General features: G+C 41.0%; 3 long non-coding RNA genes across 3 annotated transcripts; 1 reads left to right on the forward strand and 2 right to left on the reverse strand.

Moving 5' to 3' along the window:
* Positions 1–13,242: 13,242 nt before the first annotated feature.
* On the reverse strand, positions 13,243–14,371 carry LOC143960294 (uncharacterized). Its single transcript, XR_013270293.1, has 4 exons — positions 14,184–14,371; positions 13,897–14,061; positions 13,613–13,755; positions 13,243–13,395 (listed from the first exon to the last, which is right to left on the reverse strand). It is a non-coding gene; the product is annotated as an uncharacterized LOC143960294 (long non-coding RNA).
* A 4,612-nt stretch (positions 14,372–18,983) lies between these two features.
* On the reverse strand, positions 18,984–20,112 carry LOC143960395 (uncharacterized). Its single transcript, XR_013270309.1, has 4 exons — positions 19,925–20,112; positions 19,638–19,802; positions 19,354–19,496; positions 18,984–19,136 (listed from the first exon to the last, which is right to left on the reverse strand). It is a non-coding gene; the product is annotated as an uncharacterized LOC143960395 (long non-coding RNA).
* A 3,659-nt stretch (positions 20,113–23,771) lies between these two features.
* Positions 23,772–24,611, forward strand: LOC143964477 (uncharacterized). The gene is made up of 3 exons (XR_013271146.1): positions 23,772–23,957; positions 24,099–24,241; positions 24,459–24,611. It is a non-coding gene; the product is annotated as an uncharacterized LOC143964477 (long non-coding RNA).
* The last annotated feature ends 2,569 nt before the right edge of the window (positions 24,612–27,180 follow it).

A 27,180-nucleotide genomic window follows, 5' to 3' on the forward strand; every position in this document is an offset into this window, starting at 1 on the left:
TTAATTTTTCAATATAATGAATGGGTTTTAAAGTGGTTGTAAACCCTTTACAACCAGTTTTTACTACAGACAAGCCTATATAATTAGGCTAACCTGTAGCTACACTGGATATCTCCTAAACCTGAACCGGTTTAGGAGATATACCTGTGTTTGCATGTGCCCACATCATCAGCACATGCGTGCTTAAGCAAACTGAAGCAATGGCACATACGTTCCATTACAATCTATTTATACCATAGGAAAGATTGAACCTCCCTATGCAGTGAAAAATGACCATGCAAAGATTTCCAATATATAAAGAACAATGAATAAACATTATTTCAAAAAGAAAGAAAGAAAATAAAAAATACATATAAAAATTAAAATACATTTCTTTGTTTTATTTTTATTTTATTTTATTTATTTTGATTTTGATTTTGATTTTTATATTTATTGTTATTTTTTTTTTTCATTCTTTATTTTCTTTCTTTCTTTTTCAAATAATGTTTATTCATTGTTCTTTATATAATGGAAATCTTTTGCATATGTCTATTGCATTAGTTTCTTTCATTGTTGTCATATACTGTAGTTAAACAGATAAATTGTTCTTTTAAAGTTTTTGTTATTAAAGTTTTATTCTTGGCAACAGGAAATTATATAAAAGGAGGACGTAAGTGTCTGTCTTCCATACACAGATCGTAATTGGTCATTTTTTTACTGTATATAGAGGGAGAGTTCTGTCTTCCATACTCAGATCGTAATTGGTCATTTTTCACTGCATAGAGGGAGGTTCTATCTTTCCTAGGGTATAAGTAGATTCTAATGGAACTGGAATTGATGTTCTTGACGACGCCCTGGAGGAGGGGTGAAACGCGTCAATGTACTTTCAGTTCGTGTTAACCATTGATGCAAATTTCCATCTCTGTGGAACGCACGCCATTCAGCTGCGAACTCGGATGATTTTTTTACTGATACCTATTTTTGGCAAAAATCCTTTAAGTGGCGCATTGAATTCGCTTGATAATTGATGCCAAGCGTTATTTCACTATGAGTTCTCTCATGAGTTTCCCCATCTATGGAGTGTGGTATATTCTTCCTGTCTTAAAATATCTCCCTGCAAGATTTTACTGAGGAACCATCCAGCATATGCCCAGATCATTTGATCAATGCCTTATTGATCCCAGACTGCGAAGCTGAGGATCCAATAATTTTGATGAGTGGGGACACCAAAGGGGGAGTTGCTTCACTGATTCAAAAGTTTTGGAGCACCGTTGCACTTTTCACTAAAGTACCTGAGCACTTTTAAATTTTATGTTTTTGTTTTCTCTTAACAATGATACATTAGGCACTGTGTATTAGGATGTATATTGCTTGATATAGGCTGCTAGAGCTTTTTTTATATATTTTCTAGACATGTGCATTTATTTTCGTCCGAATGCATTTTCATCCAAATTTCAGGTATTTCTGTTTTCATTTTGACAAACGATAACGAATGCACAGAATCCGAAAAATGAAAGATCTGACACATATAAATGCTTTATTTTTGTTTTCGTTGTTACAAGTTTGCTATAGAACAGGAGATGCAACGTGACTCTGACAATAACAATTTGTGTCTATTGAACCTATGGTCGAATGTGCCTAACCTTAACTCTATTAGTCCAAGATTATATAGAGAAAAGATTCGACAGAGGGAAAATATTCGACGTAGAGAGAAAAGATTCAACAGAGAGAAAAGATTCTGGAATTGGGTGGGGGAAGTAAAATAACAATAATGATGATGATGAATGTTATTGGATGATTGTAACCAAAGAGGAGGAACAGTAAAATAGCTAGAACTAAGTACACACGTACAGCCAACTTACTTTCACTTACGATTGCCAGGAGAGAGAGACACAGACACTGAATCATTTCAGAAGACAGTCAGTCTTAGCTGGTCCATTTGAATTGTCACTTGTCAGAGAACCCGAATTATTATTAACCACCTCAATACAGTGCACTTACACCCCCTTCCTGACCAGACCAATTTTCAGCTTTCAGCGCTCTCACAGTTTGAATGACAATTACTCAGTCATGCAACACTGTACCCATATGGAACTTACGTCCTTTTTTCCACACAAATAGAGCTTTCTTTTAGTGGTATTTAATCACTAGTGGGTTTTTTATTTTTTGTGCTATAAATAAAATAAAATGTAAATTTTGTGAAGAAAATGCCCTTTTCTTTGTTTCTGTCATACATTTTTGCTAATTAGTAATTTTTCTTCATACATTTTGGCCAAAATGTATACTGCTACATATCTTTGGTAAAAATAACCCACATTAGTGTATATTATTTGGTCTTTGTGAAAGTTATAGAGTCTACAAACTATGGTGCCAATCACTGAAAATTGATCACATCTGATCAGGCCTTCAGTACATAAGGTGTATCTCATTTGCCTAGAAAACACAGACAACGCTGATCTGTGAAGGGCAAAAGTCACGTGATTGACGTAACGCGTAGGAAGTGGCCGTCGCAATACCGGAAGTGGCATAAGACTGGCGGAAGACTCCAGGACACCATTTTCATTGTGTGCTGTTTTACTTATTTCTAAATGTGAGAGTCTTATTCGTTTTTTGATTTAATAAACCTCTCGCTTTTAAAAATACTGCACCATTGGAGCCTTCTCTTCTCTTTTATGTGGAGTGGCATTTGTTTATGGACACCACTGCCTACACCACAGTACAACTATTACAGGAATGAATGGCCCTCTGGTGGCCCGTGGTGGATGTTCATAATTTGGGAGATATTCACTGTTGAGGACCCCCTGCTGGTTAAAGAGAGAACGGAGGCTGCCTATTCTATTTGAGTTCTATTTGAGTTCTGGGAGCTCATATCCTTTCCTTTCTACATGAATATGCTTTAACCACTTCCCCTCTGAGTTGAGTCTATCAGAATACCTTTGGTGCCGTTGAATTATACCTAAAGACTTGCTATATGGACTAGAATTTGAACTCACTTTTTATATATTCATTTATTTATTCAAGAACTAGCACTTTTATTATCACATTTTGTATTTGCGCAGGACCATTATTTATTTTATTTCTCAGCTACTGCTACTGGTATTATGTGAATACTACTAGGTCCAGCTGCAGTTATTAGCACTTTAATTGCTATTTGCACGTTTACACATTTTAGTGACACTTGTTTGTTTTAAGTGCGTTTTTTTAATTTATCTTTATGTATGAGGTTTTTTATCACATTTATACATATATTTATCACTTTCAAAAAGTTTTTGTTATCTTACACATTAAGTAGTAGCGCGAAGGCCTTCTTTGTCACTCTGATGGGCTGTGACAGGTACTTGGGTACTTTGATGGGCTGTGACAGGTACTCGGGTACTTGGATGGACTGTGACAGGTACTTGGGTACTTTGATGGGCTGTGATAGGTACTCGGGTACTCTGATGGGCTGTGATAGGTACTCGGGTACTCTGATGGGTGGTGACAGGTACTTGGGTACTTTTATGGGCCGTGACAGGTGCTCGGGTACTCTGATGGCCTGGTGACAGGTTCTTGGGTACTCTGATGGGCTGTGACAGGTATTTGGGTACTCTGATGGGCTGTGACAGGTACTCGGGTACTCTGAATGACTGTGACAGGTGCTCGGGTACTCTGATGGACTGTGAGTGACAGGTACTATGATGGGTGGTGACAGGTCCTCTTTATTGGGGGAGCAATCAGTTTGATTGGTGTACACTGTAAGCGGTAACGAGATGTTACCGCAATCTCCTCCTCACACGCGATCGGTGTGTGAGGAGGAGAATCCAGTAAAATCTCATTACCACGGTTTGTTTACATTTAGTGATCGGTTGTGAAATGATCACAGCTGATCACGTGGGTAAACAGCCAGCCAATGGCTGTTTACCAGGATCGGTGACGAGCAGTGTTCCTGGGAACATGCTGCCACCGGCATACACGCGCAGCACACTCGCGATCGCGCCGTGCACAGTGGGGGTGTAACCATCTGTGATCGGCCGTGACTTCATCACGGCCGATCACGCGGTAAACAGCCATACCCAATGGCTGTTCACCCCCCTTGGTGGCGAGTGGTGTCTCCGTCACACGCCACCACCGAAGGAACAGGGATGCGCGCGCACGATCATGCACATTCCCTGTCTAAATGGGAGGACGTCATATGAAGCCCTCCCGCCACAAGAGATGCGCCGCCTGGCCATCATTTGATGGCCGGCGGTCGGCAAGTGGTTAACTACTCATTATAGGTGTAATGTAATTGTACCGTCTGCCTTCATTTTGTTAAGCGGTGCGCAAACTGTTGGCGCTATATAAATCCTGTATAATAATAATAATAATGCTGAGAGGGAGGTCAGTTTAAGTGCCACTGAACACCAATGCTTGGGAAGTAAGGTGAGAGGAGAATTGGGGGCCAATGTTTTGGGGAAGAGGTGTTGAAGAGGAATTTCAAGTGCCTCTGACAACCAATGCTTAGGAGATTAGGAGAAAGCGGTAATTGTGTAACATGGGAGAGAAATATTTTTCATCTTCCACCTATGTGACCCCCAGTGCTGGGGGGGAGGGGGTTTCACCAACCACCAATTCTTGACGCAGAATTGTTGCCGAGCTTGGGCATATCCTTCCAGCTTGCAGACAAATCTATAGAAATTAGGTAGGTCCATTGTGTACAGTATTGGCCATGGCGCCCAGAAAAACATGTTAATACTGATAGTGTGGGGGCCAACAGTGGAAGCAGCTTACAAATAGCTATAATACAATTTATTTCATTTGGTGGCCCTGACATTCCCAGACAGACTCTTCAGATCTATTATTTCACATGATGAAAAATCAGGCATTGTCAGTATGAGTATGATCCAATCAGGGCCGCTATCAGGGGGGGTACAACCGATACAATTGTAAGGCAGGTCTGGTGAAGGAGAGCTGTGTTGTGCACTATAGAAATGATCTCACAGCTTCTGCTGCTCCCTGTGTCATTGAGCTTAGACATTGAGCTCTTTACTGCCACCTCTGGCTACTATGTGCACCCCTTGTGTGATTTGCCTGTACTGTGTTCTCTGTGTCAGCAACATGTCAGCTTTGTGAAAACAAGCTGGGACATTGTAGGAAGATTTCCTTGATAAGTATGGGCTGTGAAGGAAATTGAGGGGAGCTGTTTGTGTACAGAGGGGCCAGAGGCTTGTGTGTTTACAGATTTGTGTATGTGTGGGGCTGACATATATATACAAGGGGCTGACCTATATACAGGTGTAAGGGGGCCTGGCATATAAACAGAGGGGGGCTGGCATATATACAGGTGTGAGGGGGCCTGGCATATACACAGAAGGGGACTGGCATATATACAGGTGTGGGGGGGGGGGGGGGGCTGGCGTATATACAGATGGGGTATGAGGCTGACATATATACAGGTGTGAGGGGGCTGGCATACATACAGGATTGAGGGGGGCTGAGAGCGTACAGGTGAGGTGGTCGTGTGTGGATTTGGTGGAGTGGCCCGTGGGCAATATTTCCACCTCACTATCCCCTGAGAAAGACTGAATACAGTTGAAACACCTTGGTACATTTTAGTTACATAGTTACAAAGTTACATAGTTAGTCAGGTTGAAAAAAGACACAAGTCCATCCAGTTCAACCTTAAAAACAAATAAATAAAATAAAAAATAATCGTACAATCCAAATACGTAAATTATGCCCACAATTGATCCAGAGGAAAGCGTAAAAAAACCCCAGCAAAGCATGCTCCAATTTGCTACAGTAGGGGAAAAAAATTACTTCCTGATTCCCCAAGAGGCAATTGGATTTTCCCTGGATCAACTTTACCTATGTTAGTACCCAGTTATATTATGTACATTTAGGAAAGTATCCAGGCCTTTCTTAAAGCACTCTACTGAGCTGGCCAGAACCACCTCTGGCGGGAGTCTATTCCACATTTTCACAGCTCTTACTATGAAGAAACCTTTCCGTACTTGAAGATAAAATCTCTTTTCCTCTAGATGTAAAGAGTGCCCCCGTGTCCTCTGGGTTGACCGTACAGAGAATAACTCAACACCAAGTTCACTATATGGATCCCTAATATATTTGAACATGTTGATCATATCCCCCCTTATTCTCCTCTTCTCAAGAGTGAATAAATTTAGTTCTTCTAATCTCTCCTCATAGCTGAGCTCCTCCATGCCTCTTATCAGTTTGGTTGCCCTTCTCTGCACTTTCTCCAGTTCTCCGATATCCTTTTTGAGAACTGGTGCCCAAAACTGAACTGCATATTCCAGGTGAGTTCTTACTAATGATTTGAAAAGGGGCACAATTATATCTCTCTATCTGGAGTCCATACCTCTCTTAATACAAGAAAGTACTTTGCTTGCTTTGAAAACCGCAGCTTGGCATTGCATGTTGTTATTGAGCTTATGATCTACCAAAACCCCCAGATCCTTCTCGACTATGGATTCCCCCAGTTGTACTCCCCCTAGCATGTATGATGCATGCATATTCTTAGCCCCCAAGTGCATAACTTTACATTTATCAACATTAAACCTCATCTGCCACATAGTCGTCCAATTAGACAGTGTATTGAGGTCGGCTTGTAAATTGGAGACATCCTGTAAGGACGTTATTCCACTGCATATCTTGGTGTCATCTGCAAAGACAGAAATGTTACTTTTGATCCCAGACCCAATATCATTTATAAAGATGTTAAAAAGTAAGGGTCCCAGCACTGAACCTTGGGGTACACCATTAATAACCATAGACCATTCAGAGTAAGAATCATTAATCACTACTCTCTGAATTCTGTCTTTTAGCCAATTTTCTATCCATTTACAAGCTGATATTTCCAAACCTGTAGACTATCCATTTACAAACTGATATTTCCAAACCTGTAGACCAAACCTGTAGTGGTTATGAAACTACAGGGAGGGCTGGCAGCCTTCAGCCTGGGGGGGCAAGTCCAGCCAAGTGGCCCATTGAACCACCGAATAAGCTCACCATCACCAGTGCGCTCCCTGTGATTGCTCAGTCCTTCCTACTCAGCTGATCAAAGTTTGGTGTAAAGGGCCAATCACATCGGCCCTTTACCAGGTGACCAGCTGTGTCTAATGACAGAAGATCATGATACAAACACAAGTTAGTTATCGGCTTTCCTCGCATGGACAGCGCGAGGAGGGGAGAAGAGAGCCGATAACAAGCTTGTATTAAAGGGACATCTACAATGATAATCAGGGCACTGCTTATCAGTGTCCTGATTATCAGTGCAGTCCCAACAGTTCTGCCAATCCATGTCCACCAGTGCTGTCAATCAGTGCCCACCAGTGTTGCAAATCAGTGCCTCATCAGTGTCACCTATCAGTGTGGCCAATCAGTGCAGCCTCATCAGTGCCGCCTCATCAGTGCCCATCAATGCCACCTCATCAGTGTCCATCAGCGCAGCCTCACCAGTGCCCATCAGCACAGCTTCAACAGTTCCCATCAGCACAACCTCACCAGTGCCCATCAGTGCAGTCTGATCTCCTGTCCTGGGGTCAAGTAAACTTGCAGGCCGAGCCAGTCACATGGGTCCCAACTGCCTGGCACGCCTTGCTTCTCAGAGGTGGACTGACAACACCCAGGGCCCCTGTCTAATGTGACCTGGAGGGGGGGTCTCTCTCTAACAGTGTCCATTAGAAAGTCTCTGTTAGAGAGAGACCCCTCCTCCAGGTCCCATTAGAGACAGAAAAGGAGTATAATGGCACCTGAAGGGGGGCCTTTTCATATCAGTGTACAGTGAACACCTCATGGGGCCCCTCCTTGTGCCATAACTCTCACCCCTGCCCCAACTTCTCACAAAGTAGAAATAAAATCGGCACTGTGTAGAGATCCTTTTACCTTAACTACAGGTGCTGTAGCTATGGCTGGCTCCCGCATCCTCTGTGGCTGGCTTGCTCTCGCACCCTCTGTGGCTTGCTCCTGAGGGTGGCTGGCTCCTGCCTCCTCTGGATGGCTGGCTGGCACCTGTTGGTGGCTGGCCGGCACCATGCTGTGGCTGGCTGGCTCCCTGGTGTGGGTGGGTCCCCATGGGCTGGCTCCTTGGTCATTTTCCTACCCACTATATTGCTTTTTCCTTCCTTTTCCAGAGATACACACCCATCCATCTGCTGCTCTGCAGACTGCTTCAGTCACTTTGGGAGTCCTTTTTTTTTTTTTTGTATTGTGGATCATCATGTAAGTATCAGAACAGTTATATATGTACAAAATTCATACTCCTATATTACATGTTATGTTCACATTGAACCTTATAGTGTGATTATCATGTGATTATGTTTACATTCCAGGCAATGAGAACTAAAGTCACCCAGCCATAATCTTCCCTAATGAAGGAATACACACTGTTCATTCCATACACAAGAAATCCCAATTGACTGACCACAGCTCGTCTTTGGCAGCACAGGACATACTAATATAAAGTTTTTTTATGTTTTGTACTAATAAAAGTGGCATTATATTGCATTTTACTGTAATATTGTTTCTATGACCATCTCTGCCTAAAAAGTCCAAGGGGGCTGCTCCAATCCTCCACTATGGTGTAGGTGTACAAATTCTTGTATGTATATTGTAGCGCCGGCTCCTGAAGAGCATGCGCTATGGGTTTTTCAAATTTAAGGTTACACCTAAACTGCAGTTTGGTTTGGGTACAATTGTCTAAATTGGGACCTCAGCATCAGTCTGACTGGACTATGGGATGTTCAGCCTGGTCACAGGGGGCACTGTCTCTTCTGGCAGGCATGTCCCTCACCCAGTTTTAAGCCTCCCACACAGCTGTTTCTTTTTCAACTTATGACGTGTTTCAGCCTATATGTGAAATTGATGGTTAATAGCACCGGCATACTATTATTGGATAATCATACACCTCACTCTAATCCTACAAAAATCAGAATTTGTGCAAGAGCTTAAGAATTGATGCTGGTTTAAAGCCAAAGGGTAGTCACACCAAATATTGATTTGATTTACATTTTTTCTATGTTTGCTCACTATGAATTTTGTAAATTGATACAAATAAACAATTAAAATATATATTTTTGAAAGCATTCTTACTTTACAGCATTTCATCATACTTGTCTAAAACTTTTGCACAGTACTGTATTTCTGAACATCTCCTTTCCATCTCAATCTACAGCAAACCATGATGCTGTAAAAATGCCAACAAAATTTAAATCTCTCTTCTTTGCAAACCTGGCAACACTTCATAGACAGAATTTCTCAGAATCTGCATCCCCTGCTCCTGTAATTCGTTCACTGTCTCCCAGACATCTCCACAGAGTCCTGTTGCATGGAATATGGCCTCTCCAGTGATATTCTAAGGTTTACTGCAATAAGAGTTTTAGGTTTAGTAATGTACTTTGGTCTATATTTGCATCTGTCAGCTTTATTACCCCTCACATTAAGTGCAGGTCATCTTAGCTTATCCAGCCTCCTCGTGGGGGAACCATTGGTGAAAATGAGCCAAAGATAATAGTCACAGGATATTCACAGAGGGCGATCCAGCTTTATTTATAACAGAGAAGACCTGTTTCCTCCCCAGGTTGCAGCCTCTGCAACGGTGCGAGGAAACAGGTCTTCTCTGTTAGAGATAAAGTTGGATTGCCCTCAGTGGATATCTTGTGACTATTATCTTTGGCTTATTTTCACCAACAGTTCCCCACGAGGAAGCCAGATAAGCTAAAATGACCTGCCCCTATTCCTAATGTGAGGGTTAATAAAGCTCACAGATGCGAATATAGACCTTGATAGGTCTTTGGATCTGGTAAGAAGATATTTTTGCCTCATTTATCTAAGCACTGGGTGTTGCACTGAATCCAAAGACCTTGCACATTATCACTTTATGGACTTTGGTGTTTCATATAAATTTTTATTATTATAATATGTATAATACATTTTCATGATGTATGTTATAATTTATTTAGATTTCTGATTCACATCCTTAAGACATGTTTTTGGATGTTGCTGTGTACAATGTTGTGAATGTTGCTGTCAATTTGATCATTTAATTTGAATCTATTCGCTTGTACATTAAGCGCATTATTTTTCTATGCATATTAGTAATGTACTTGCATATGTATATAGAACCTGGCGGTCACTGGTTCCTATTACAATAATGGGAATGATCATGTGACTATAGTAAAGATAGAAACGTATTCATCACTCAGATTGAAGAATTTTAACAAACTCCCCATTGTGATCCGTCTAAATGTCCAAACAATAGAAGCAGGTAAGATTCTGCATCAAATCTGATAAAAAAAAAAAACTTTCAATGTATATAGCTAACTGTTTGTGGATTTTTCTGAGAACAAATGGAGTTTCACATTAAGAAGATTAGACCTCACAATTGATATCCGTATCCTATTGTGTTTAGTATCCATAAATCCATTGTAGATGCCTCTTTTCTATAAAAATCAATCGTACAAAATAATATTTTTGTGCTGGCATTACATAGCTTTGTTATAACATTCTAATAATATTTGGTTGTTTTTGAGGGGCTTTAGGAAACATATATCAAAATGCTGTACTAAGGCACAGTTCAAAATGACAAGAAAAGACTGGCTTGCTATACCTCCAAGTTCAGTCTATAAATCTTGGTAATTGGTCTAGGAGGATTTGGTTTTATTTCTCATGCAATTAATACAGTGAATCGATAAAGCATGAAATCCAGATCAGCTCAACTTGCACATCCAGCTGAATGCTTTGCAAATAAACATCTTTTCCTGACATCCTTGGAGGCTGATTTAGTTTAACCCTGATCTTAGTGAATTCACTTTTCTGAAAGGAAAATGAATACAGAAAGGGCTATTTTTATGTGTTTAAATCCTTTGCAGTTGGCATAGATCATGAAATCAAAAGATAGTTTTGAGAACCTTGGACCTTTAAAGATGCTGAATAATTCTGTTCTTGTTACACAATTATTCAAATCCTAGATCGATCTATTCCATCTCTATCTACAAGACTGTCTCCTTTCCAATTAGAATGTTTTGGAGCTACTGTGAAAGCTTTCATCCACCCACACAGCACAGAGCACAGGAGTCAAACACATCTTATGTTCCACTGAATTAAACCTGAGGCTCCATTTTTCTTGGAAACGGCCTTGTTCTTCAATGTAGGAAAAAGGAGTCCCCATACATAGAAAGAGATATTTCTATAAAAAAATTTTTATCTCCTAAGTGAAATGAGTGTGGCTATAGTATAAGATAATAAAAGTTTGAAACTTCTTTAAATAAAATGTGATGGAATCTTTTGTATAAGGGAAAGCAAAAGTGATTGGAAATTCAAAAACTGGTCACAGAAACAATGCAGTCTAATTGTTGAGTTTAAAGCGGAGGTCCACCCTAAAGTGGACCTTCCGCTCATCGGAACCCTCCCCCCCTCCGGCGCCACAATTGGCACCTTTCAGGGGGAGGGGGGTGCAGATACCTGTACAGTACAGGTATCTGTACCCACTTCCGGGATAGCTCTCTGCGGAAAGGGGCGTATATTACGCCCCTTTCCGCAAGTGCCCGCCCCTTCCCGCAAGTGCCCCGATGCCTGCTGGGAAAACACACAGATCCCAGAGGCAGCGGGGACCGTGCTTATTGCGCAGCGCGGCTCGCGCATGCGCAGCAGGGAACCGGGAAATTAAGCCGAAAGGCTCCATTTCCTGATTCCCATACCCAAGATGGCGGAGGCAGCACCCGAGATACGATCTACAGATCGGCTTCGGGTGCCGACATCGCGGGCGCGCTGGACAGGTAAGTGTCACTATTTTAAAAGTCAGCAGCTGCAGTATTTGTAGCTGCTGGCTTTTAAAAAAAAAAAAAAACGCGGAGTCCCGGCGGACTCCCGCTTTAAACAAATATGTGCACATAAACGTGCACACTGATGTTACCCAAGAATGTTTCTGCACTGAGCATATGGCTCCGAGGGGACAGTAGCTTTCTGCCAGGAGGATCCATGGAAAATCCATGGAATGGATATGTCCCCCAAGAACATTGGGGAATAAATAAAAAGTGCCTGAGACAAACGTTGGGGTTAATTTATTAAAACTGCTGACTTTGGCAGGGCAGTTGCACTTTGCAAGGGAATTTGCTCTAGTTCTTAGCAAATGAAGTTAAGCTCTGCTGACTTCCATCATCCAATCATTTGAATACAAAATGCATTTTTTTTACATTCTCCTTGGTAATGGAGTCGGGCTGTAGATAATTAAAATTGTATTCCAACCCCACGATTTAAATTCAACATTAAGAAAAGGGTTGTCAACCCAAATATCTTCCTAGATTCATTTTGTTTTCCTAGATAAATTCCTAGATCATTTTTCATCCACCTAGATAATTTACTGAAAGAGCATGATTTTTACTGATCACCCTGGTTATAAAAGGAAATATAAAATGAACTACTATTAGTTACTAAACAATCAATATTTAAACATTGTACACAGTTTGTGAAAGGTAAAAAATGCCAACAGGTCAACTGTCCTGCTTTATAGAAATCAAAGAGAACTTTATACATCATACACATGCCACAGTCCTTACACCCAAAAAATACTCCTCATTTACTCTGCAAGCAACAGTCTCACAGACACACATAAACCTCAGGTCAACTATATTAAAATAGTTTGCGATTACTGGGAAACCAGGAATTGTTGAGGCAACGCATGCTTTGGTCCATATAATGTAACATACAACATAGAAGTGTAACACTTATCCCCGAAGTAGCGGCTGAATTTTCTGGGCTTATGGATTACCTCCTCCAGCTCCTACTTGTTCTTGTCTAGGGGTTCCCAGGGTTGATAACCCAGTAATTTGTAGAGACTGACACCTGAATTCCTTGTTAGGATTTTTATTTTGCATAAAACAGTTGAACAAACTCAGTCTCTAAGTTGGGAATAGAGGGTATCAGGGTAGAGTTTAGCCCAGCTGCTTGAAACTGTTGACTTCAATCAAAGTCTCTATGTACACAGTCCAGGGAACAGCCACTTACAACTGGACTCTTTAACTGTTGGATAAATCATTAAGCTTTTGGGGTTAACAATATGAAGAGAAGCCTACCAAACTGAATGATACCACATCCCAAAATTCAAATGTAAAACGAGAAACAAGGGGGGGAGGTGACTAACCTCAACGGGACTTTTACCGGTATCATATAATAACCAAAAGAAAAAATCAAATAACAATCATTCAAAAAGATTTCTTAGAGAAGAAGAAAGATGGTTATTTTATATAGAGACAATTTTTATTATACAAAAAACATCAAATTTTTGTTAAAAACACAATAAATACATGATTATTTCCATACAGTACATTCGGATCAGGAAAGAACACTGATAAATTCGATCAAAATAACGAGGTGCTCGACATGTTTCACTCATAAGGCGAGTTTCTTCAGGAGCTTTGGATACTTTAAATAAATGTACAACTGCATGAAAAAGAAGGATATATAGAACAAAATAAAGATTAAATAGTACATTGTATCATTGTATAGAATAGACTGGTGGGCAAGACAAACAAACACACCAATTAAACTAATTGCTAATTACATAGGATTGTTATAGATTAAATATATGCATGTAAAGAAAAGGGGAAACAAAACAGGTTGGTCAATAATCGAGAAGACTGAGGGGTCATACACTCACCCAGTGTGTATTCACATATCTGAAGGAGATCACATAGTGTACTGCAGTATGGAAATCCTCAATAAAAATGGAGAAATAAGGAAAAGACACCCAGTTCAAAAGGGCCTGTAAGGAGGTGCTTCAAATAGCGGTTTACAAATATGCTGAAAGAAGAAAGAAAAAAGATTTCCAAAGTGGATTAGGAAAACTAAAGTATGTGCTAACAAAAGGTCGCTCAAATTTTGCAACTTCAAGAGTTGCATAGGTTAGTGTATGATTTGAGTAATAAATTCAGAGTTAACTACCTGATCAGATCCACATTGAAAAGCCTGAAAATATGTCAGGGAATCCGAAAAAAGCCAAAGGTGTAACAGCTGGTGTCCAGAATAATCAATGGAGAGTATCATCCTATTCAATTGCACAGCAGGTAGAAAAGTGCTTGATGTTCACATAGGGCTAGCGAATCTGGTCTGCATAAAAGAGACAGACCAGCAAACAAAGCCAGAAATTAGTTACATTACACAGTGTTGCTGAAGTTCAGTATCAAATGTGAGGCTGAAGCCTTAATATACCAGAGAGACCTCAAACATACCTGTTAGCACAGACAGAATAACCAATGTCAAAACCTCCACTGAGAGAGAGTAAGGCAGACAAGCTGCTGCCTTATGAAGCCCTCCTCCCAAATTAGCAGGCGTCTGGGAACGCCCCCGATGGGCGGGCGGAAATACTATCCACAGCTGAGTCTCGGAAGGAACCGAGGGGCCATTTTGGAAAGTCCACAAAGCCATCCACAGTGATGGCAAAGAGGAAACTTCCCAAAATACACCTACCTACGTTCTGTGTACAAACGGAGACACAGAATAAGCCACATACACTGGGGGAATCTAAAGAAAACTGTGCATAGATTAGAATGAAAGAGCAGTGAGAGGAAAAGCCAGGTAGTGAGAGTGTTACATTCCTAAGCTCTGATGCTGAACATCAGTGGAAAGGAACAATACCGCTGTCCAAATCATCTGCTCATTGATTACTAACAGTGAAGGACAGTGATCCACCTTCATTGAGGAGCATATAAAGCTGCTTCTATATGAAGGGGAGACTGTCCTATACTATGAGACATTATAGTAGCCAACCCAGTGCAGAACAAAAAAGGGGACTTATATACATACAGCTAAGTTCCAATGGATCAGGTTGGCACGGGTCTGTCGTAAAGCCCGGGGCGCCCATACAGGCTTCAATTCTAGGGTGTCTCATCCTTATATTTCTGAAGTTTAAATTTTAAAGATATTCTTAAAAATAGAGTATATAACCAAATAAATTAAGGCTAGAATAAGATAGCAGAGAATTTATCTCACTCTAAAGTGACACAATTACTGCCAGGTGAGTATTTAAAGATACCCCAGTCTCTCGATTAATCGACAATTGAGTCATGTAAATTTATACATAAGTGCATAAAAGCGCATCTAATCAATAACAGAGGAAAAGAAGCAGAAAAAGAAAAATTCAGAATAGAATTGAATAAAATAAAAAAAAAAAAAAAGGAAAGAAAAAGAGAAAGAAAAAATCAAGGAGAAATAATATAAACCTCAGAGAAAAGGTTTGTAGCTTAATGAGTCATTCAAGCCAGGGGCATGGGTAGCCCCTAAGGTGTAAATCCATCGAGCCTCATTTTGTAAAAGTATACGATCAAAGTTACCACCCCTCTCACCTGGGGGATATGTTTCCAGTGCAAAAAAGTGCATGCAAGTCTCGTCAAATGCATGAAACAGACCCATGTGCCTGCTAATGGGTGTCTCCATTTTTTTAGCACGAACAAGGGATACATGGTCCCTAATTCGGCAAAAAAACGGACGTTTGGTCTTTCCTACATAATAAGCCCCACAGTTGCACATCATAAGGTAAACAATACCAATCGACTGACAGGTGGCTAGAAATTTCGGTTTGTAAATTTGACCATTAGGCAACATTATGTGTCTAGAGGCAAATAGAAAACGGCAGTAATTACACCTATGGCAAGGTCTAGTGCCCATGTCCCTATTTTTTGTTGTTATTTTCGCTTTTGCCGGAATATAATGACTCCGGACCAACTTGTCACGGAGTGATTGAGGCCGTCTGTATGTAATAGATGGGCCATCTCCAACAAACTTGCAGATTTTAGGGTCTGCACGTAGCAGGTACCAATACTTGTTTAAAATATTACGTACCTGCTGATGTTGCCCCGAAAAGCGTGTAATCACTCGAGTCTGGACATTGTCTTTGGGAGTTTTATTGCCATAGATCAATGTAGATCTAGTTTGTTTTTTTGCCTTAAGATAAGAGCGCTTGAGACACTTATGGCTGTAGCCACGTTGCCGCAAACGTTCCTGTAATAGTTTAGCCTCTCTCTCGAAAAGTTCATCACTGCTACAATTTCTTCTAACCCTGAGATATTGACTGTAAGGTATACTGGACACCAAAGGAGGGGGGTGGGAACTGGTAGCGTGTAGTACCGTATTAGCTGCGGAGGGTTTACGGAAAAGAGTGGACCCCAGGCTTCCATCAGAATTGATGAAAATCTGGAGATCCAGAAAAGTAAGGGAGGTTTGGCTCCTCTCCAACGTAAATTTCAAATTAAATTCATTGATTTTCAAATTTTCAAAGAAAATCAGAAGATCCCCCTCGGTTCCTGTCCAGACAAAGAAAATATCGTCTATGTAGCGCCTCCAGATTGGAATCTGATCAAAGGCACCACGCAGACTTTCCTGTGCAAGAAGGTGACGCTCCCACCCCCCCAGGTACAGGTTGGCATACGATGGGGCACATTTGGTCCCCATCGCAACCCCCTGCACCTGGAGGTAATGGGAGCCACCGAACATGAATATGTTGTTCTCCAAAATGAACCTAAGTTAGATTCAATATGAAATTAGAATATAGGGGGGTACAGTTGCCGCCCTCGGAAATGAAAACCTCCACAACTTGAACCCCAGCTAAGTGGGGTATGGAGTTGTAGAGGGCCTCAACATCAAGGGCGACAAGCCATGCATCCTGAGGAACAGATATGCCCTCCAGGGCCTTGAGTAAGTCCAACGTATCCTGTAAATAGGAGGCCAAGCGCTAAACATGAGGACGAAGAAAATCGTCTACAAGCTCGCTGGCCTTCTCAGTTAGACATTCATTACCGGAGACAATGGGGCGTCCAGGCGGTCTGGTAGGGTGTTTGTGGATTTTCGGCAGTACGTACAGGGTGGGAGTTTTGGGTTCTCTGGGGCATAAAAATTCCCAGGTTTGTTTAGTGATCACACCTTGATGATAGGTAGCATTCAACAAGTGTCTAAATTTGTCAATAGTGTATTTAACATGGCTGTCAGGAATTTTCTTGTACCATTCCTTATTAGATAATAGTTGTTTAGCCATGTCTTCGTACTGCCGATTGTCCATCACCACCAAATTACCCCCCTTGTCCGACGGTTTAATTATAATTTGTGTTTGTGATTGCAAGGAGCGGAGGGCTTCTCTTTGCTCACTCGTAAGGTTGGATTTCTCAGAATAGTGCCAACGTGTTTTTTTGATTTCTCCAATTACTTGCTGGGTAAAAGCCCAGATATTGGGATTCCCCTGGAGAGCCGGGAAATTGGTGGATTTGGGTTTATAAGTTTTGACAACTGGAGCCAAAGGAGGAGGGGCAGACAGACGAGGCAGAGGAGGGGAGATGGACAAAGCTTCAGCCTCCAAAAGATCAGTCTCGTCTATGTGGCCCTCCTCCCATAGCTCCATAAGTTCCTCCATTGCCTTTATATCATTAAGACTCATTCCCTGCCAAAGTGAATTGGCAGGTTTAGAGGTATTAATTTCTAACTGAGGTTTGTCATATAAAACCCTGAACATAAGTTTGCGTGCAAATAGGTTAATGTCTTTAACTAACTCAAATTCATCCACATTCTGAGTAGGGCAAAAAGTTAGGCCCAAACTCAGGACAGATAATTGTGCTTCAGTGAGTGGGTAAGAAGAAAGATTAACTACTTCAAAGTGTTTTTGGGAGGTTTGGATTGAGTGAGATTGAGATCTGGTGCTTTCCTCGCGTCGTGAGGGGTTTGGGTGAAGATGGGGGCCGTGCGAAAAATTGGTTCAATAGTGCTATCCCCACCTTTACTGGGGGGTGGTAGTGAAGGGACAGGTACGTTTGGGGTAGTGTCTGAGGGGCCAAAGGTATCTGCCTGGGTTCCTAATTTGGTGCTGTTCGACGATTTAAATAGTGAAGAACGTGTGTTCATCGGTGTGCGCGGGGGATTTGAAAGCCCCTTAAGTTTGGTTTTGTGCGAATTAGTGTTACCGTCATTACGTCTGTGACCCGAAGATTTTCTAACCGAAGTGGCACATTCGGATACCTGAGAGGGAGACAAAGAAAGTAAAGATGAATTGTCAGAATCACTTAGTTCAGGGCAGGTGTTGGTGGAAACCAATTGTTTAAATTTTTTCCCTTTCCTTTTATTGTGGGGGGACCAATTGTAGGCAGTGTCATTGTCATAAGAGAGCTTATCACGCATAAACTTCTTCTCCTTGGTTTGGAGTAGAGTTGCTACATACGATTCTAAGTTAATCTTTAAAGTTTTTTCTCGTTCTGAGAAGGCCGCATCCAAAGTAATGGTTTTATTATCATCATATAATTTTTTTAAAACATTATCAACATTTGTTAGCTCAAGATTGTAATGAGAGCATAATAATTTCATCATTTGTGTTGAGCATAATTGTAAGTTGGATTCCCAAGTATTTTTGAACTCAGGTTCCATTTTTTGAACTGTGGGGAAAATCTGAATTCGAAGTCCCCAAGGTACCATATTATCCTCAATATATTTAGAGAAATACCATTTATTCCAATAGATGCGTGCCTTCTTTTCCAGCATGCGCTGTAATCTGAGAAATAAACGATCCATAGATAAGCCTCCAGTGGTGCCATTGTGGGACCTATGGAAAGTATCCATAAGTCCCTCAAAGGCTCCTCCACAATAATTGGCCATAGGGAAAAAAAAAAAAAAAAAAGGAGAAAATGAAAAAAGAAAAGTTTGCTACAGAGTAGATGAGCCAGCAACAACAATAAAGTGGGAATAAAATTATGGGTTTGGATAGAAGGCTGCTCTTCGAAAGCAGTGATGGGTGGGTAACACCCTGAGTTTACAAGATTAACAATATGAAGAGAAGCCTACCAAACTGAATGATACCACATCCCAAAATTCAAATGTAAAACGAGAAACAAGGGGGGGGAGGTGACTAACCTCAACGGGACTTTTACCGGTATCATATAATAACCAAAAGAAAAAATCAAATAACAATCATTCAAAAAGATTTCTTAGAGAAGAAGAAAGATGGTTATTTTATATAGAGACAATTTTTATTATACAAAAAACATCAAATTTTTGTTAAAAACACAATAAATACATGATTATTTCCATACAGTACATTCGGATCAGGAAAGAACACTGATAAATTCGATCAAAATAACGAGGTGCTCGACATGTTTCACTCATAAGGCGAGTTTCTTCAGGAGCTTTGGATACTTTAAATAAATGTACAACTGCATGAAGAAGAAGGATATATAGAACAAAATAAAGATTAAATAGTACATTGTATCATTGTATAGAATAGACTGGTGGGCAAGACAAACAAACACACCAATTAAACTAATTGCTAATTACATAGGATTGTTATAGATTAAATATATGCATGTAAAGAAAAGGGGAAACAAAACAGGTTGGTCAATAATCGAGAAGACTGAGGGGTCATACACTCACCCAGTGTGTATTCACATATCTGAAGGAGATCACATAGTGTACTGCAGTATGGAAATCCTCAATAAAAATGGAGAAATAAGGAAAAGACACCCAGTTCAAAAGGGCCTGTAAGGAGGTGCTTCAAATAGCGGTTTACAAATATGCTGAAAGAAGAAAGAAAAAAGATTTCCAAAGTGGATTAGGAAAACTAAAGTATGTGCTAACAAAAGGTCGCTCAAATTTTGCAACTTCAAGAGTTGCATAGGTTAGTGTATGATTTGAGTAATAAATTCAGAGTTAACTACCTGATCAGATCCACATTGAAAAGCCTGAAAATATGTCAGGGAATCCGAAAAAAGCCAAAGGTGTAACAGCTGGTGTCCAGAATAATCAATGGAGAGTATCATCCTATTCAATTGCACAGCAGGTAGAAAAGTGCTTGATGTTCACATAGGGCTAGCGAATCTGGTCTGCATAAAAGAGACAGACCAGCAAACAAAGCCAGAAATTAGTTACATTACACAGTGTTGCTGAAGTTCAGTATCAAATGTGAGGCTGAAGCCTTAATATACCAGAGAGACCTCAAACATACCTGTTAGCACAGACAGAATAACCAATGTCAAAACCTCCACTGAGAGAGAGTAAGGCAGACAAGCTGCTGCCTTATGAAGCCCTCCTCCCAAATTAGCAGGCGTCTGGGAACGCCCCCGATGGGCGGGCGGAAATACTATCCACAGCTGAGTCTCGGAAGGAACCGAGGGGCCATTTTGGAAAGTCCACAAAGCCATCCACAGTGATGGCAAAGAGGAAACTTCCCAAAATACACCTACCTACGTTCTGTGTACAAACGGAGACACAGAATAAGCCACATACACTGGGGGAATCTAAAGAAAACTGTGCATAGATTAGAATGAAAGAGCAGTGAGAGGAAAAGCCAGGTAGTGAGAGTGTTACATTCCTAAGCTCTGATGCTGAACATCAGTGGAAAGGAACAATACCGCTGTCCAAATCATCTGCTCATTGATTACTAACAGTGAAGGACAGTGATCCACCTTCATTGAGGAGCATATAAAGCTGCTTCTATATGAAGGGGAGACTGTCCTATACTATGAGACATTATAGTAGCCAACCCAGTGCAGAACAAAAAAGGGGACTTATATACATACAGCTAAGTTCCAATGGATCAGGTTGGCACGGGTCTGTCGTAAAGCCCGGGGCGCCCATACAGGCTTCAATTCTAGGGTGTCTCATCCTTATATTTCTGAAGTTTAAATTTTAAAGATATTCTTAAAAATAGAGTATATAACCAAATAAATTAAGGCTAGAATAAGATAGCAGAGAATTTATCTCACTCTAAAGTGACACAATTACTGCCAGGTGAGTATTTAAAGATACCCCAGTCTCTCGATTAATCGACAATTGAGTCATGTAAATTTATACATAAGTGCATAAAAGCGCATCTAATCAATAACAGAGGAAAAGAAGCAGAAAAAGAAAAATTCAGAATAGAATTGAATAAAATAAAAAAAAAATAAAAAAAAAAAAAAAAAAGGAAAGAAAAAGAGAAAGAAAAAATCAAGGAGAAATAATATAAACCTCAGAGAAAAGGTTTGTAGCTTAATGAGTCATTCAAGCCAGGGGCATGGGTAGCCCCTAAGGTGTAAATCCATCGAGCCTCATTTTGTAAAAGTATACGATCAAAGTTACCACCCCTCTCACCTGGGGGATATGTTTCCAGTGCAAAAAAGTGCATGCAAGTCTCGTCAAATGCATGAAACAGACCCATGTGCCTGCTAATGGGTGTCTCCATTTTTTTAGCACGAACAAGGGATACATGGTCCCTAATTCGGCAAAAAAACGGACGTTTGGTCTTTCCTACATAATAAGCCCCACAGTTGCACATCATAAGGTAAACAATACCAATCGACTGACAGGTGGCTAGAAATTTCGGTTTGTAAATTTGACCATTAGGCAACATTATGTGTCTAGAGGCAAATAGAAAACGGCAGTAATTACACCTATGGCAAGGTCTAGTGCCCATGTCCCTATTTTTTGTTGTTATTTTCGCTTTTGCCGGAATATAATGACTCCGGACCAACTTGTCACGGAGTGATTGAGGCCGTCTGTATGTAATAGATGGGCCATCTCCAACAAACTTGCAGATTTTAGGGTCTGCACGTAGCAGGTACCAATACTTGTTTAAAATATTACGTACCTGCTGATGTTGCCCCGAAAAGCGTGTAATCACTCGAGTCTGGACATTGTCTTTGGGAGTTTTATTGCCATAGATCAATGTAGATCTAGTTTGTTTTTTTGCCTTAAGATAAGAGCGCTTGAGACACTTATGGCTGTAGCCACGTTGCCGCAAACGTTCCTGTAATAGTTTAGCCTCTCTCTCGAAAAGTTCATCACTGCTACAATTTCTTCTAACCCTGAGATATTGACTGTAAGGTATACTGGACACCAAAGGAGGGGGGTGGGAACTGGTAGCGTGTAGTACCGTATTAGCTGCGGAGGGTTTACGGAAAAGAGTGGACCCCAGGCTTCCATCAGAATTGATGAAAATCTGGAGATCCAGAAAAGTAAGGGAGGTTTGGCTCCTCTCCAACGTAAATTTCAAATTAAATTCATTGATTTTCAAATTTTCAAAGAAAATCAGAAGATCCCCCTCGGTTCCTGTCCAGACAAAGAAAATATCGTCTATGTAGCGCCTCCAGATTGGAATCTGATCAAAGGCACCACGCAGACTTTCCTGTGCAAGAAGGTGACGCTCCCACCCCCCCAGGTACAGGTTGGCATACGATGGGGCACATTTGGTCCCCATCGCAACCCCCTGCACCTGGAGGTAATGGGAGCCACCGAACATGAATATGTTGTTCTCCAAAATGAACCTAAGTTAGATTCAATATGAAATTAGAATATAGGGGGGTACAGTTACCGCCCTCGGAAATGAAAACCTCCACAACTTGAACCCCAGCTAAGTGGGGTATGGAGTTGTAGAGGGCCTCAACATCAAGGGCGACAAGCCATGCATCCTGAGGAACAGATATGCCCTCCAGGGCCTTGAGTAAGTCCAACGTATCCTGTAAATAGGAGGCCAAGCGCTCAACATGAGGACGAAGAAAATCGTCTACAAGCTCGCTGGCCTTCTCAGTTAGACATTCATTACCGGAGACAATGGGGCGTCCAGGCGGTCTGGTAGGGTGTTTGTGGATTTTCGGCAGTACGTACAGGGTGGGAGTTTTGGGTTCTCTGGGGCATAAAAATTCCCAGGTTTGTTTAGTGATCACACCTTGATGATAGGTAGCATTCAACAAGTGTCTAAATTTGTCAATAGTGTATTTAACATGGCTGTCAGGAATTTTCTTGTACCATTCCTTATTAGATAATAGTTGTTTAGCCATGTCTTCGTACTGCCGATTGTCCATCACCACCAAATTACCCCCCTTGTCCGACGGTTTAATTATAATTTGTGTTTGTGATTGCAAGGAGCGGAGGGCTTCTCTTTGCTCACTCGTAAGGTTGGATTTCTCAGAATAGTGCCAACGTGTTTTTTTGATTTCTCCAATTACTTGCTGGGTAAAAGCCCAGATATTGGGATTCCCCTGGAGAGCCGGGAAATTGGTGGATTTGGGTTTATAAGTTTTGACAACTGGAGCCAAAGGAGGAGGGGCAGACAGACGAGGCAGAGGAGGGGAGATGGACAAAGCTTCAGCCTCCAAAAGATCAGTCTCGTCTATGTGGCCCTCCTCCCATAGCTCCATAAGTTCCTCCATTGCCTTTATATCATTAAGACTCATTCCCTGCCAAAGTGAATTGGCAGGTTTAGAGGTATTAATTTCTAACTGAGGTTTGTCATATAAAACCCTGAACATAAGTTTGCGTGCAAATAGGTTAATGTCTTTAACTAACTCAAATTCATCCACATTCTGAGTAGGGCAAAAAGTTAGGCCCAAACTCAGGACAGATAATTGTGCTTCAGTGAGTGGGTAAGAAGAAAGATTAACTACTTCAAAGTGTTTTTGGGAGGTTTGGATTGAGTGAGATTGAGATCTGGTGCTTTCCTCGCGTCGTGAGGGGTTTGGGTGAAGATGGGGGCCGTGCGAAAAATTGGTTCAATAGTGCTATCCCCACCTTTACTGGGGGGTGGTAGTGAAGGGACAGGTACGTTTGGGGTAGTGTCTGAGGGGCCAAAGGTATCTGCCTGGGTTCCTAATTTGGTGCTGTTCGACGATTTAAATAGTGAAGAACGTGTGTTCATCGGTGTGCGCGGGGGATTTGAAAGCCCCTTAAGTTTGGTTTTGTGCGAATTAGTGTTACCGTCATTACGTCTGTGACCCGAAGATTTTCTAACCGAAGTGGCACATTCGGATACCTGAGAGGGAGACAAAGAAAGTAAAGATGAATTGTCAGAATCACTTAGTTCAGGCTTTGTTTGCTGGTCTGTCTCTTTTATGCAGACCAGATTCGCTAGCCCTATGTGAACATCAAGCACTTTTCTACCTGCTGTGCAATTGAATAGGATGATACTCTCCATTGATTATTCTGGACACCAGCTGTTACACCTTTGGCTTTTTTCGGATTCCCTGACATATTTTCAGGCTTTTCAATGTGGATCTGATCAGGTAGTTAACTCTGAATTTATTACTCAAATCATACACTAACCTATGCAACTCTTGAAGTTGCAAAATTTGAGCGACCTTTTGTTAGCACATACTTTAGTTTTCCTAATCCACTTTGGAAATCTTTTTTCTTTCTTCTTTCAGCATATTTGTAAACCGCTATTTGAAGCACCTCCTTACAGGCCCTTTTGAACTGGGTGTCTTTTCCTTATTTCTCCATTTTTATTGAGGATTTCCATACTGCAGTACACTATGTGATCTCCTTCAGATATGTGAATACACACTGGGTGAGTGTATGACCCCTCAGTCTTCTCGATTATTGACCAACCTGTTTTGTTTCCCCTTTTCTTTACATGCATATATTTAATCTATAACAATCCTATGTAATTAGCAATTAGTTTAATTGGTGTGTTTGTTTGTCTTGCCCACCAGTCTATTCTATACAATGATACAATGTACTATTTAATCTTTATTTTGTTCTATATATCCTTCTTTTTCATGCAGTTGTACATTTATTTAAAGTATCCAAAGCTCCTGAAGAAACTCGCCTTATGAGTGAAACATGTCGAGCACCTCGTTATTTTGATCGAATTTATCAGTGTTCTTTCCTGATCCGAATGTACTGTATGGAAATAATCATGTATTTATTGTGTTTTTAACAAAAATTTGATGTTTTTTGTATAATAAAAATTGTCTCTATATAAAATAACCATCTTTCTTCTTCTCTAAGAAATCTTTTTGAATGATTGTTATTTGATTTTTTCTTTTGGTTATTATATGATACCGGTAAAAGTCCCGTTGAGGTTAGTCACCTCCCCCCCTTGTTTCTCGTTTTACATTTGAATTTTGGGATGTGGTATCATTCAGTTTGGTAGGCTTCTCTTCATATTGTTAATCTTGTAAACTCAGGGTGTTACCCACCCATCACTGCTTTCGAAGAGCAGCCTTCTATCCAAACCCATAATTTTATTCCCACTTTATTGTTGTTGCTGGCTCATCTACTCTGTAGCAAACTTTTCTTTTTTCATTTTCTCCTTTTTTTTTCTTTTTTTTTTTCCCTATGGCCAATTATTGTGGAGGAGCCTTTGAGGGACTTATGGATACTTTCCATAGGTCCCACAATGGCACCACTGGAGGCTTATCTATGGATCGTTTTTTTCTCAGATTACAGCGCATGCTGGAAAAGAAGGCACGCATCTATTGGAATAAATGGTATTTCTCTAAATATATTGAGGATAATATGGTACCTTGGGGACTTCGAATTCAGATTTTCCCCACAGTTCAAAAAATGGAACCTGAGTTCAAAAATACTTGGGAATCCAACTTACAATTATGCTCAACACAAATGATGAAATTATTATGCTCTCATTACAATCTTGAGCTAACAAATGTTGATAATGATTTAAAAAAATTATATGATGATAATAAAACCATTACTTTGGATGCGGCCTTCTCAGAACGAGAAAAAACTTTAAAGATTAACTTAGAATCGTATGTAGCAACTCTACTCCAAACCAAGGAGAAGAAGTTTATGCGTGATAAGCTCTCTTATGACAATGACACTGCCTACAATTGGTCCCCCCACAATAAAAGGAAAGGGAAAAAATTTAAACAATTGGTTTCCACCAACACCTGCCCTGAACTAAGTGATTCTGACAATTCATCTTTACTTTCTTTGTCTCCCTCTCAGGTATCCGAATGTGCCACTTCGGTTAGAAAATCTTCGGGTCACAGACGTAATGACGGTAACACTAATTCGCACAAAACCAAACTTAAGGGGCTTTCAAATCCCCCGCGCACACCGATGAACACACGTTCTTCACTATTTAAATCGTCGAACAGCACCAAATTAGGAACCCAGGCAGATACCTTTGGCCCCTCAGACACTACCCCAAACGTACCTGTCCCTTCACTACCACCCCCCAGTAAAGGTGGGGATAGCACTATTGAACCAATTTTTCGCACGGCCCCCATCTTCACCCAAACCCCTCACGACGCGAGGAAAGCACCAGATCTCAATCTCACTCAATCCAAACCTCCCAAAAACACTTTGAAGTAGTTAATCTTTCTTCTTACCCACTCACTGAAGCACAATTATCTGTCCTGAGTTTGGGCCTAACTTTTTGCCCTACTCAGAATGTGGATGAATTTGAGTTAGTTAAAGACATTAACCTATTTGCACGCAAACTTATGTTCAGGGTTTTATATGACAAACCTCAGTTAGAAATTAATACCTCTAAACCTGCCAATTCACTTTGGCAGGGAATGAGTCTTAATGATATAAAGGCAATGGAGGAACTTATGGAGCTATGGGAGGAGGGCCACATAGACGAGACTGATCTTTTGGAGGCTGAAGCTTTGTCCATCTCCCCTCCTCTGCCTCGTCTGTCTGCCCCTCCTCCTTTGGCTCCAGTTGTCAAAACTTATAAACCCAAATCCACCAATTTCCCGGCTCTCCAGGGGAATCCCAATATCTGGGCTTTTACCCAGCAAGTAATTGGAGAAATCAAAAAAACACGTTGGCACTATTCTGAGAAATCCAACCTTACGAGTGAGCAAAGAGAAGCCCTCCGCTCCTTGCAATCACAAACACAAATTATAATTAAACCGTCGGACAAGGGGGGTAATTTGGTGGTGATGGACAATCGGCAGTACGAAGACATGGCTAAACAACTATTATCTAATAAGGAATGGTACAAGAAAATTCCTGACAGCCATGTTAAATACACTATTGACAAATTTAGACACTTGTTGAATGCTACCTATCATCAAGGTGTGATCACTAAACAAACCTGGGAATTTTTATGCCCCAGAGAACCCAAAACTCCCACCCTGTACGTACTGCCGAAAATCCACAAACACCCTACCAGACCGCCTGGACGCCCCATTGTCTCCGGTAATGAATGTCTAACTGAGAAGGCCAGCGAGCTTGTAGACGATTTTCTTCGTCCTCATGTTGAGCGCTTGGCCTCCTATTTACAGGATACGTTGGACTTACTCAAGGCCCTGGAGGGCATATCTGTTCCTCAGGATGCATGGCTTGTCGCCCTTGATGTTGAGGCCCTCTACAACTCCATACCCCACTTAGCTGGGGTTCAAGTTGTGGAGGTTTTCATTTCCGAGGGCGGCAACTGTACCCCCCTATATTCTAATTTCATATTGAATCTCCTTAGGTTCATTTTGGAGAACAACATATTCATGTTCGGTGGCTCCCATTACCTCCAGG

The sequence above is a fragment of the Lithobates pipiens genome, unplaced genomic scaffold (assembly GCF_037356315.1).
Source record: "Lithobates pipiens isolate NorthernLeopardFrog02 unplaced genomic scaffold, aLitPip1_a1.2 Scaffold_8, whole genome shotgun sequence".
NCBI classification, from domain to species: Eukaryota; Metazoa; Chordata; class Amphibia; order Anura; family Ranidae; genus Lithobates; species Lithobates pipiens.